The sequence below is a fragment of the Aethalodelphis obliquidens genome, unplaced genomic scaffold (genome assembly GCF_003676395.1).
Source record: "Aethalodelphis obliquidens isolate GAN/ISIS:26980383/991018 unplaced genomic scaffold, ASM367639v1 scaffold25, whole genome shotgun sequence".
Taxonomy (NCBI): Eukaryota; Metazoa; Chordata; class Mammalia; order Artiodactyla; family Delphinidae; genus Aethalodelphis; species Aethalodelphis obliquidens.
The window spans coordinates 21,329,887-21,343,055 of record NW_020837969.1 but is presented as its reverse complement, the minus strand read 5'-3'; the positions used below and the strand labels follow the sequence as shown (position 1 = coordinate 21,343,055).

The following is a 13,169-nucleotide window of genomic DNA, read 5'->3' as shown; positions in this document are numbered from 1 at the left end:
TCCTCCATCCTTGTAAAGCCAAGTCATGTCTTTCAGAAGTAACAGGCTTCTCTAAACATTGCCTTCCATCTTTCAAAAATATGCAGGATATATGATTAGAGCCATGGGATTCTGTGAAAGGACTGTGGCATCACACAGGCCCAGATTCAAAGACTAGCGCAGCAGCATTATGGTCATGTGAACTTGAATAAGTTGCCTGCAGTCCCCAACTCCATCAACTGTAAAATTGGAATAAAAATGCTTACCTTGTAGAATTACTTTAGAGATTGAATGTGATATATGTATGAAAGCAACTCAGTAAAAGGTACTTTTTCTCCAAAGAATAATTCCCCCAAAGCCTAATTATTTGGTACTCCTAGTCATTGTAAATTGACATGAAAAAGCAACCAAACATTATTTTTCAAAGTTTTAGAGGTTTTAGAATGCCTGAAATGCTGGTGTACTTATAGTCGAAATTCAATCCAAGATTGGTTGAATTCGCAGACGCGGAACCCGCAGATACAGAGAGCTGATGGTACTACCGGGTTTTATGTAAGAGACTTGAGCATCTGTGGATTTTGGTATCCATGGGGGTCCTGGAACCAATCCCCCATGAATAGTAAGGGGTGACTGTATTGAGTTGTGTACTGGTTGTGAAGGAGGGAACAAAATTAGTATTGCCTTGTGAGTGACCACTGCTGTTTTCAAGATAGACCTACTAGAACAAAACCATCAAGATTAATATTGGACAAACCTTCCCCCTGCCCATTCCCCCCTCCCAATCCTGCCCTCGCATAAAATCTTTTCATCCATACGAAATCTGGAGTCTTACTTGTTTCAGGTGCTACGTCTCTTGAAAGACATAAATGAATTGGAAACCATCACAGATTCAAAGAAGGCTGGAGTTAGAGCTGATTTGCGTCTCTTTAGTTTCAGGTAATGCAGGCATCTCTTCCATAGTATCTTGATTAACCACTGACCGCAAGTCCTTACATCTGACTAGTGTTAGGAGAGTGCTCACCAGTTACAATGCAATCCCTTCCATTTTTAAACTTATGGAGCTTCCCTATAATTTAACCTCACTAGTCCTAGCTTTCATATGAACAAAGTCCCACTTCCACATTACCTCCCAACCCGTAGAGATAAAAACAGAATCCTGTTGCTCGCTCTCATCCTCTTTTCTGGGTGACACAGCTTCCAGCCTTTTAAACTGTTCCTTATCAACAGTGTCCAGACTCTTGGCTCTGCTAGAACGTCAGCTCTGCCCAGGATGCCATCACCCAAAGCTGCAATGAGTCTAAGATTGTACTGACTTTTTTTGGTAACACATCACGTTGCTGTTGGCTTAACCCTGAGCTTATGACGATAGAAACTGCATAAGGAAAAGATGAGGTCCCCGGCTCAGAAAAGTGGTGATGAGAACCGAGTACGCATGGTGGGTCTGCCCAGGGCAGCAAATGCTGACCTTATTAGTACCCTGAAGGTCAATCATGCTGCCTGTGGCAGGACAAGCCTGTGAGGTTGTACAGTATATAAAATCCAGAAGGCCAGTGAGTTAATTCGGAATGAGCAATGAGTGCTTCAGGAGCCAGATATGCTCAGATTCAGCACAATTTATTTCCCTTCTTCTACCCAAAGATACCATAAAATTTTCAGTCAAACACCTCCATAAAGTCTGTAGCTGCTCTAAAGACTGCAGAGTCTTAATCTATCAGCATGATAACCCGCTGAATCCCCTTCCTGCTGCTTCACATTGAGATAACCAGTTTCCACGGTCATAATAGGTGTGTCCTTGTTTGTATAGATGCAATAAAAGGGATCCAGGTGGGGAATAAACTTAGCAAGAGGACAGACTAAATATCTTCTTGACAAAGATTGACAGGTAAAAACCATTAAAGACTCTAAAATGCAGTGTATGGCTCTTGCTAGATGCAAAGCTCCCTCCTACAGAACAAGTCTAAATTGGGATATCTGGCCTTTGGTCTCTCACTGTCAAGGCAAGAGCAAGAGAGAAAACTCTAAAATGGTTAAGAACAATGAAAGGAGGCTTGGAGGTGGCATGAAGGGGACCGATAGAAATGGTAGAGTAGTTGGGAGTTTGGAGTGGATTGGATTAAGAGGCAAAGGACATGGTGGGGGGAGTTGGGGAAATGACCTAAAGATGAACTTTGGAGAATGAGCAGAATTTAGATTGGGGAGGGTGGTATGAAAGAACTCTATGGGTAGAACAATTAGAACTGATTAGAATAGAAAATATGGAAGACAAAACTCATTGGTAGGGTAAACGCATTCCATCGATGATGACAGATTTAAGGGGACATGTCTAGGACGAACTTGTGTACTGAAACTTAGGGCAAGACCAAGAGAGATTTTAAAAAAAAACTTGCAGGGACTTCCCTGCTGGCGCAGTGGTTAAGAATCCGCCTGCCAATGCAGGGGACACGGGTTAGAGCCCTGGCCCAGGAAGATCCCACATGCCACAGAGTAACTAAGCCCGTACGCCACAACTACTGAGCCTGTGCTCTAGAGTCCGAGTGCCACAACTACTGGGCCCATGTGCTGCAACTACTGAAGCCTGTGCGCCTAGAGCCTGTGCTCTGCCACAAGAGAAGCCACCGCGATGAGAAGCCCGCGCACCGCAATGAAGGGTAGCCCCCGCTCGCCACAACTAGAGAAAGCCCACGCGCAGCAACGAAGACCCAACGCAGCCCAAAATAAAATAATTTTTTTTTTTTTTGCGGTACGCGGGACTCTCACCGTTGTGGCCTCTCCTGCTGTGGAGCAGAGGCTCCGGACGCGCAGGCTCAGCGGCCATGGCCCACGGGCCCAGCCGCTCCGCGGCATGTGGGATCCTCCCACACTGGGGCACAAACCTGTGTCCCCTGCATCGGCAGGCGGACTCCCAACGACTGCGACACCAGGGAAGCCCTAAAATAATTTTTTTTTTAATTTTTAAATAAATAAATTAATTAAAAAAAAAGAAATCTTGCAGAAATAGTGAAAGAATATGAACAGCTTCCCTGGAGCCCAAAGGGGACGTAGGATCACCTTTTGGAGACAGAAAATGAGAGCATTCGGAGAAAGTAAAATAAAGTATTACTTTGCAAAGTAGTTGGAAACCTTATTGAACTTGATAACCTTGAAAGATACAGACTAAATGTATATACATTCAAAAGTGTGAATACAAACTCACAGTTTATACACACATCATAGGTCATTAAGAGGAACTAGGGATGTGTCTGTATCCTGAACAGAGGGTTAGCATCACAAAGGGCAATAATGTCTTTTCTTAAAACACAATATCTTGGGACATCCCTGGTGGTCCAGTGGTTAAGACTCTGTGCTTCCAATGCAGTGTGTGTGGGTTCAATCCCTGGTTGGGGAACTAAGATCCCACATGCTGCGTGGCCAAAAAAAAAAAAAAACATCTTTTCTAAAGTAACATAGGTTACTCTCCAATGACATGACCCAGTGTAGCCAGTCTTGAGTTAAATCTTAGACTGGGGATTCCGTGACACACAGATGACATTTCTGAACAGAACCGTCTTCTGATGGCCTAGACCCCAAAAGACAGTCCCTTGCTCCTTAAAAGATGTCCAGTTTCCTTTGAAGTAGCTTGTGTGTCAGGAAGAACTGATCTTATTTTCTCTCTTGACTCTCTTGTACTTTCTGGTCTGTACATTTCTAGATATTCCTCCAGCCCTTGGAAATACTTAAATAATGGAATTTGGGATAAGCGTTGAGAAGATCCTTCTGTTTTACAGTAACTTTGGTTAAAAATGAGAGTGCTATTAATACGCTGTTTTTAGAGACAATTTATTTGTCTATGTATTATATCACGTCAGAATATCTCAATTTTAGTCATTAGCTTGCTCTTTCTACACCACGGAGAGCCCGGGAGCTGTTGCTATGTATTACTAACAGCAAGTTTCAATGTCACTCCTGAGTTTCTATCCCACAGAAAAAAATAGATCCAACTTTTTTAAACACTTGTTTTATAAAATGAGGGGTTTTGGTGAGGAGGAGATAGGTGTCTCTTACCACCATTTTGTTTAAAAACATATCTAAATTCCATTAGAACCACAAAGCACAATTTTTATCATGATTCCTTTCTTCTAATAGAGAAACAGAACTAAACAACTTGGGGCCTTTGATTTTGTGTTTAACTGGCAACACATTTAAATTTTTTACAAAAGCGTAAACTGAAAAATTGTGTGTGTGTGACAGGGGAGGGCAGTGAAGCAGACATTGGCATGAAGAACAGTGTCTGGTCGCCATGGCTTAGGGAAAAAGGAAATGCCCAAAAGCCTTCGAGGAGAAGCAAATTTGCCTTATACCTAGAGTAGCCAAAAGGAGGTTTGGTGTAAAAAATAAAAGGACAAGGCACTGCCTACCTTCGAGACCCTAATTTTGGCCAGGTGACTTAACTTGTTGTCTGCCCTGGGTGCAAAGTAAATTGTTTCTTTGCCTGGCGTTATGTCTCATTTCTGAACCTACAGGCTCAACACAATATCATGGAAGAGGTTAAGGCAATGAAGCTCTGCAGAAACCTCCAGCTTGGCCGCTTTTGGAGCTGCGAGGATACTGGAGCTAATGACTCAGAACCGTGTGAACTCTCTCAGGGCTTCGTGTCTCCATGGCTTGCCCTGTGTTTGGCACAGATAATCAAGCATTGGCTGGAATAAACATTATGATAACATGGCAGGGAAGTCTCACATCCATCCTAGTGAGTGCCCTGACGGTGGGCTGGAGACAGAACACTCAGTTGGCAAGTGCTCTGATGTGGACTTTAACGGCTCTATAAATGATTAAGTTGGACATATTCCAAAGTAGAAAAATCATAGATAAAATTTAAGATTTTTTTCTTTTCTCTTTTCCTTTCTCTTTTTCTTTTTTGTCTGTCTCTGTGGGTCTTCATCTCATTTCTTTTCTCTCTTTCTTTCTTTCTTTTTCTTTCTTTCCTCCCTTCCTTCCATCCTTCCTTCCTTCCTTCCATCCTTGTTGACCTTACCTTTCCTCCTTTTCTTTCTTTTTTGTTTTTTTTCTCTTTACTATTGAGGAAGTACCATGGGGATCATTCATAATATTGAACTTTAAACCTGGAAGGGACCTCAGCGATTATTTTCTCAAATCCTTCCATTTGTGGTACAGTCAAGAGACCTGGAATAAAAAGGCCTGGATTGTAGTTTAAGTTTTACCACCTGTCAGGTGTATATCCTGGGTAAATACACAATATTCTTGAAGCCCAGCTTTCTCATCTGTATACTACACCTGCTAGCTGGGGACAAGATCTAACTCTCCTGCCTCTCAGCCCGGTGTTCCCTGTGTTAACTCCACGATCCTATTGGCTCCTTCCTATTTGCCAGCCAGGTGCCTTCCCCGCAGACCCCTAAACCGTCTCCCTTGCATTGTCTGTGTTCCCTTCATACACATCCCTGTGATACCAGAGGACAGCAACTCATGCCAGAAAAGGCACTGGAGGAATTTAGTCTTCTAAGTTCACATCAATAAATCTCCTGATCCTCCCACTGTATGAAATTAAACCACAACAGAACAGATACCCTTTCTCACATCCTGCTTCCGTCTCATGTCCCACCCTCCACGTCAAACCCTTATCCTTGCAAACTCGGCAACAAAGTCCATTCAAAAGGAAGACTTCTTTGACTCCCTAGATGATGGAGTTCTCCTGCACTGTGACCTTACAAAGCACTGTCCGTTCAGAGCACCTGTCACAATTTGTCATCAAAAGTGCATGGTCCTGTTTGGCTCTCCCATTGCCTACCCCTCTCCCCTCCATTATACTGTCCAATTCAGAAAGTCAGAAAGCATATCTGTTGGGCTCATTGCTGTTATCATCAGGGGCTTGCTTAGCGCCTAGTACAAGGTGTGTCCTCAAAAAAAAAAAAAAAAGCACGCCAAATGAGTAAATGAATGGATTTAGCTTTCTGATGCATGCTCTAACAATGCCCATCGATTACTGAGAGTGCCTGCCAGGTGCTACAGATTGATTGTTTGGGTCCCCCCCAGATTCATGTATTGAAACCCAACCCCCAAGGTGAGAGTACCAGGAGATGGGGGGCTCTTTGGGAATGATTAGGTCATGAAGGTGGAGCCCTCATGAATGGGATTAGTGCCTTTATAGAAGAGACCCCAGAGAGCTCCCTCACCCCTTCCACCACGTGAGGACACTGCAAAAAGACAGCCTTCTATGACCCAGGAAGTGAGCTCTCACCAGACTCTGAATCTGCCAGTGTCTTGATCTCAAACTTCTCAGATTCCAGAACGCTGAGAAATGTTTTCTGCTTGTAAGTCACTGGTCTCTGGTACTTTGTTATAGCAGCCTGAATGGGCTAAGACACCAGGTTCTGAACTAGGCATTTTACATAACTTAGCTTACTTAATTTTCAAAACAACCTCCCAAGGAAGGTATCACTAATTATGTTTTACAGACAAGGAAACTGAAGCCAGTGAAAATGCCAAGAAGGGACATCCAACTCAGCTTCCACAGTCAGGAAAGCTTTTCCAAAGGTGACAGTGATGACACCTCACTTAATTCCTTCCAAGTCCTGCTAAAACCAAACTTAAGTGATGACCTTATTTGGCGACTTAGCATTTCAATAGGGGGGGAGAGAGAGAGATAGACAGACCGAAAGATGAATTAATATCTCACAATATGATCACACAATTGATATTCATCAAGGCTCTATTAGCTATGGAAAATATCAATAAATTTGAGAAACAACCACCTAGAATACATCTGGGCTAAGCTGGTTGAACATGGAAGGTATGAGGATTTTTTCTTTTGCTTCTCCCCCCTCCCCCAAGTATAGCCCCTTGGAAACCAAGGACTGTCCCCTTCTGGCTCTCTGAAGATACTGATTCCAATCTGTCAAGCACAGGTTTAGCTGAATTTCAGCCCCAAAGATGTGGATCTCTTTATTATCTCCTCTGTCACACAAGAGCATTGTAACGCCTGTTCTTTAATTGAATTGCAAACAAAGCACCACTGTGCCCTGATAGGAAAAGTCACATTTATTTTCATCCTGGACACTTGCTCTGTGGGATCACGCCAGTGAATGCTGCTGTCATCCCCACTCAGACTTAGTCAGCTGAGTTGGAAGAGATTTTGTGTTTGTTTTATTTTTTATTTTTTTTAAGAAAAGAGATTAGTGAATACATGTCTGTTTGAAAGCAAATTCCTTTTTGAGCAAAACACCAGCTTGGAGCCCTGGTAATGAGTCCTCTCTCTCGTCATCTGGTGAGCCCTGACCTACGGGTGAGAGTATTAGATAGTAAAAGGTTTATTTAAAGGAGAATCAGAGATAAAACTCTACAATTCCCTCATCTCACAAATGCACAGTTTTCTTTTCCTTTTATGCTCTTGTGTTACATCTTTTGGGAAGCTGTTTTCTCATTCAAACCACCCCTACTGGGCAGGCATGTCTGGAAGAGCTGCAGGTGTCCCCTGGCCAATGCTCACAAAGACTACTTGTTAATCAGCCCTGTCACGTGTCTTCTGACCCCCTTCCTACCCTGCTCTCTCCACATCTTTCCCAGCCAACCACCATTGCTACTTCTGAAAGGGAAGAAACAGAACGGCCAGTCAAAAGAGCTATTATCATAAAGATTCCTTAACAAGGCCTGGGGCTTTCCAGTAAATCAGCTCAAGCTTTTGCTCTGCTCTCTCTTCTAGCTATGATGCCCCCCCTTTCCCCATTCACTGGTCACTGCAAAGCTTGTTGAATCGGCTACATTCTGTGGTCACTGGATACTCCACCAAGTGTCCCTCCAGGAGCCTCTCGGCCACAATTATTATATGTCAGCACCAGCCAGGAGTGCGCTGATCATCCCGGCTCCACAAAGTGCCGCACTGGTGACACTGCACGCGACGCTTTCTGGGAGTTTTATACAGAGGCTCTGGAAGACCAAATTAATCGTGGTTTTTTCCCTCCAATCTTCTACACTTGATTATTAACTGGTCTGCCTAGGCAAGTCCTCCCCCTACTACTTGACAGAGATGCAAAAGGAGAATGTTAATTCTGTGACATTATGACTTGGGAAGAGGTAATTTACTAATAAGAGTCAGTGTTTGTAGAAGGTGCAGGGGTTGGCATAGATAGATACTCTGTGTCAGTTATGTACTGTGGACCTGAAATTGAAGGAGGCTACAGGGTACCTGCAGGTCCTACAGGGGAGGTTTATTTGCTCCCCCATGTCACCCCACCCCACCCCACCCCATGCAGAAACCAAGCAACATACGTCTCTGGACTGAGTGCATGCACTCAGAAACCTGAAAGGAGGGAGCAAGTTAAAGTCTTTTTTTTGGTTTCACCATGTGGTGTACCGCAGAGAGAAATAAGACCTCTCTCCAGCGTCCCTTGTGCTGTATTAAAATGGGATTTTACTCCTGCAAAGGGCCAAGGCTGTTTATTGCTAAAATGCTCTGTGTCCAAAAATTGTCTTGAGATCCTTTTGTGGTATATTTTCTATGAAAAGCTAAGAAGGGCTTCCCCTGGTGGCGCAGTGGTTGAGAGTCCGCCTGCCAATGCAGGGGACACGGGTTCGTGCCCCGGTCCAGGAAGATCCCACATGCCCCGGAGCGGCAGGGCCCGTGAGCCATGGCCGCTGAGCCTGTGTGTCTGGAGCCTGTGCTCCGCAGCGGGAGAGGCCACAGCAGTGAGAGGCCCGTGTACCGCAAAAAAAAAAAATTTTTAAAAAAAGAGAAGCTAAGGAAAAAAAAAAAGAAGGGAAAGAGAAAAGGCCACCTCACTTCAAGGGTGACTAACCAAAGGAAACAGTTTTTCAAGAGGTTTAGACAACTTTACAACAGATGGCAAATGACATGTTCTTTTTAGATAAATAGAAACCTTTTATTCTACCGCTGAAAAAATCCTCAGGAAAAATTGATTTAGAGCACCGGCTTACCTTTGTAAGTGAAAACCTCTAAGATATGGTCCATGGAATGACATCCTTATGGCTGGGTTTGGGCAACTGATAACTAGGTCTCAGAGGTAAGGTTACACAGAAGGCTTCCTGTCAAAGTCAACAACAACACAGAGGTCAGGACACTCGGGAAGCCTACTGACCTAGTAAAACCGAAACCGAAGCTGCCTTGGGAAAGACGAGGGGGAAGCAACTGCTGAACCACAGTAAAGCATGTGATGTTTTCTCAACCCTGACCTGATTTATCAGGCAGCAATCAGCCTGGAGTTTCTGTGATGTTAGAGAATTATGGATCCATCTACCTGCTACAGGAGTTTAAACCAGATGGCCTTCTGAATGACTAAGGCTCACTGACCTAAAGATACGTGAGATTTCTCAGACCTGCTTCATCTTTCACACTCAGGCAGTTCTCTCACAGGGACACGGGTGATCTCTCTAATTGTGATAAAATATATGTAACATAAAATTTACTGTTATAACTTTTTCTAAGTGTGCGATGCCATGGCATTAGGACATTCACATTGTTGTACAGCCATCACCACCATCCATCTCCAGAACTCCATCTTCCCAAACTGAAACTGCATCCATTAAACAATAATTCCCCACTCCCCCTTCCCAAAAGCCCTGGCAACCACCATTCTCCTTTCTGTCCCCATGACTTTGACTACTCTAGGTACCTAGGTGAAATCAGACAGCAATTGTCCTCTTGGCTGACTTCATTTGCCCTAATGCCCTCGAGGTTTATCTGTGTTGTAGCATGTGTCAAAATTTCCTTCCTTTTTAAGGCTGAATACTATTCCATCTTTCTCTTTTTATAAACAACTTTATTGATGTATAATTTATATACGATAAAGTGCAACAATTTTTAGCGTGCTACTCAATAATTTTTAGTAAACTTGTCAAGTTGTTCAATCATCATCACAATCTGGTTTTAGAACATTTTCATCATCTCAATAAGATCCCCCCCATGGCCATTTACAGTTCATCCTCACTCCCCAACCCCTTTCCCACCTCCAGCCCTAGGCAACAACTGATCTACTTTCTGTCTCTGAAAAGTTGCCTTTTTTGGATATTTCTTTTTTTTTTTTCTTTTTTTTCTTGTAGGCTGCATTGGGTCTTTGTTGCTGCGCACAGGCTTTCTCTAGTTGCGGCGAGCAGGGGCCACTCCTCGTTGCGGTGTGCAGGCTTCTCATTGCAGTGGCTTCTCTTGTTGCGGAGCATGGGCTCTAGGCATGCAGGCTTCAGTAGCTGTGACACGTGGGCTCAGTAGTTGTGTCTCGCAGGCTCTACAGCACAGGCTCAGTAGTTGCAGCGCACGGGCTTAGCTGCTCCGCGGCACGTGGGATCTTCCCAGACTAGGGCTCAAACCCGTGTCCCCTGCATTGGCAGGCGGATGCTTAACCACTGTGCCACCAGGGAAGCCCCTGGATATTTCACAGAACTGGAATCATACATTAAGTTGTCTTTTGAGTCTGGCTTCTTTCACTTAGTACTTAGCATGTTTCTGAGGTCCATCTGTGTTGCCACATGTATCACTATTTCATTCTTTTTTATTACTGAATAGTATTACATTATACAGATATATCACATATTGCTTATCCATTGACCAGTTGATGGACATCTGGGTTGTTTCCCTCTTTAACTATTATGAATAATGTTGTATGAACATTGGTATGCAAGTTGTTGTGTGGACATATTTTCATTTCTCTTGGGTAGATATCTGAGGGTGGAATTACTGGGCCATATGACAAGTTTACAGTTAACTTTTTAAGAAACTGTCAGACTGTCTTCCAAAGTGGCTGCGCCATCAGGAGGTCTGCTTGAGGGTAAGTAAACACATCTTTCAAATGGGTTTGTTTTTCCTTTGTGACCTTCCCAATGTAAAATGTTCTGCTGCTTTTCAACTCTGACCCCAGCTCAGTCAGAAAGCCAAGCAGTGGGCGTGATGAATTAATTCTTCAAATAGTTCTCATTTTCACATCCTTAACTCACAGCTGAGTTCACATTAAAATCAAACAACCTTGAAAGCTCAGAAGAAGTATTATGAAATGTTCTATGAGACCTTGGGCAAGTCACATTGGTCATCTAGAGCCTCAGGGCCCCCATTTGTCAGTGAAGGATTAGGCCAAGATGACTTCTAAGGTCCATTAAGGGCATCTCTGGATGTGTCTGTGGACCCAGAACAATCCCTTGATGGGCTTCGAGATACTTAATGCACACTGCCTGGGTGTGGAGGTAAAGAGTTTCTCAACCATGCAAATACAAACTCAATTAAGGAACTGGGACTTTCCCCTAACCATGGACCTTAAAACTGGAGAAAGAGGGAGCTACAGATGAAAGAATGACCTTTTTCTTCCTCGGGCAGGTTGAATGAAGGGACACTCTGACTTTCTTATTCTAGTGAACTGTCTGGCATTACATTCATGGTGGGCATTAATTAACATGCCTCTGTAGGTCATGTTCTTGATTTTTGAAAACTATCAATCATCTGTCTAGAAGCTGTAGTGTATATCACTCATTGGAACATTTTTATTTTAGGAACTACATTAGTTTCCTAGGGTTGCTCTAACAAAGTACAGTCGTCCCTAGGTATCCGTGGGGGATTGGTTCCAGGAGTGCCCCGCATACCCAAATCCACAGATGCTCAAGTCCCTTATATAAAATGAGGTGGTTCAAGGAATACAGTCAGCCTCCTGTATCCTTGGGTTTCACATCCTTGGAGTCAACCAGCTGTGGATCTGAAGGCTTAGAAACAGAGGGCTGGCCATACCAAAAACTGGGTGGCTCACAACAACAGAACTTTATTGTCTCACAGTGCTGGAGGCTAGAGGTCCCAAATCAAGGTGTCGCAGGGGCCAAGCTCTCTTTGACAGCTTCAGGGAAGAATCCTTCCTTGTGTCTTTCAGCTCCTGGGGTGCACTGGCAATCTTCGGCCTTCCTCGGCTAGTAAATGCATCACTTTACCCACACGGCCTTTCTCTCGTTGCGTCTTTACACTGTCCTCCCTCTGTGTGTCTGTCTCTGGGTCAAAATTTCCCCCTTTTATAAGGACACCAGTCATACTGGGTTAGGACCCACCCTAATGACCTTATTTAGACTTGGTTACATCTGTAAAGACCCTACTTCCAAATAAGGTCACATCTGACCTTATTGGGGGTACTGGGGGTTAAGACTTCAATATATCTTTTTGCGGGGAGGGGTGGTAGGGGAACACAAGTCAATCCATAACAGTAACATTTTGGGAAAAAATGAGGTTTGCAATAAGGTATCTGTCACTGAATACACATCTCACTGTAATTATATTATAAAAGGGGAGAAAAGTGTTTTCCTTCTTCAACACCTGACATCTGAGTTCTACGGCACTTGCGCACAAAGAAACATCGTAACATCGTAACATCGAACCCTAGGCTTTCAGTCCCATGTGGGTTGAGATTCTGACATCTGCAGTTATTTAAATAATAGCTTTCAGTTTGGAGGGGGGAATCTATTCAGTGCTTGGGATAAAATAATGTAAATTATTTAACATGGCTTATCCTGGGTAGCACTGCCTGGGACTAAAGACAGGGAAGAACGGGATGTTGGGAATGGTTTAAAAAAAAAAAAGTTGGGACACAAGGATGTGATGCCATAACCACAGGACCAGGATTAACTGATCAGATTGAGTTTCCACACCTTCGAGAAGGAAGAGAGAATTGAGGGTTGGCAACTTAAAGAGCTGATTATCACTTGGAAGGAAAAAGAAAGAGGAGTGGGGCCGTGTACGCCTAGGAACCTTTACTGGCTGGCTGAGAATACCATCTTCTCGCAGGACAGAGGGAACCCAGAAGGGCTCCTCACAGCAAACTTTCAGAAGACCTTTTTCCTTCTCTCCTTACCCTGGCAATCCCCTTCATGATGGCTCTGGGACTCCAGATGCCACCAAGGCAGCCCGGCACACACCCATGGCTTCCAGGAGTTTCATCCTCTCTCACCTGCCGTCATCCTCCTCCCCTTGCTAAATCCGCCTTTTCCCGACTTGCATCCCTGTCAAGCCGGCCTTTCCCATCCCATCTGTGCTCCCATTTGATCTACTTCTTCCATGGGGTCTGCTGGAAACACCTGCTGATATAAGCAAGGTAACTAAGAGTTTAAGCTGGTCTTGAACACACCCCACCTCATGCAATTAGCAGAAACCTGGAATTCCCTTGACAATGCTTCCTCCATCCTCTCCAAGAGACCTCCGGATTACACAAGGTCTGGAAGAGAGC

The 13,169-nt window shown here is 44.0% G+C and overlaps 1 long non-coding RNA gene across 1 annotated transcript in view; it reads right to left on the bottom strand.

Annotated features, from left to right (window-relative positions):
- LOC113628811 (uncharacterized) overlaps window positions 1–13,169 on the bottom strand; it is a 169,887-nt gene that overhangs the window by 153,107 nt on the left and 3,611 nt on the right. The window contains exon 2 of the long non-coding RNA XR_003436255.1: window positions 8,905–9,012. This is a non-coding gene — a long non-coding RNA (uncharacterized LOC113628811). The remainder of the gene's footprint in view (window positions 1–8,904; window positions 9,013–13,169) is intronic.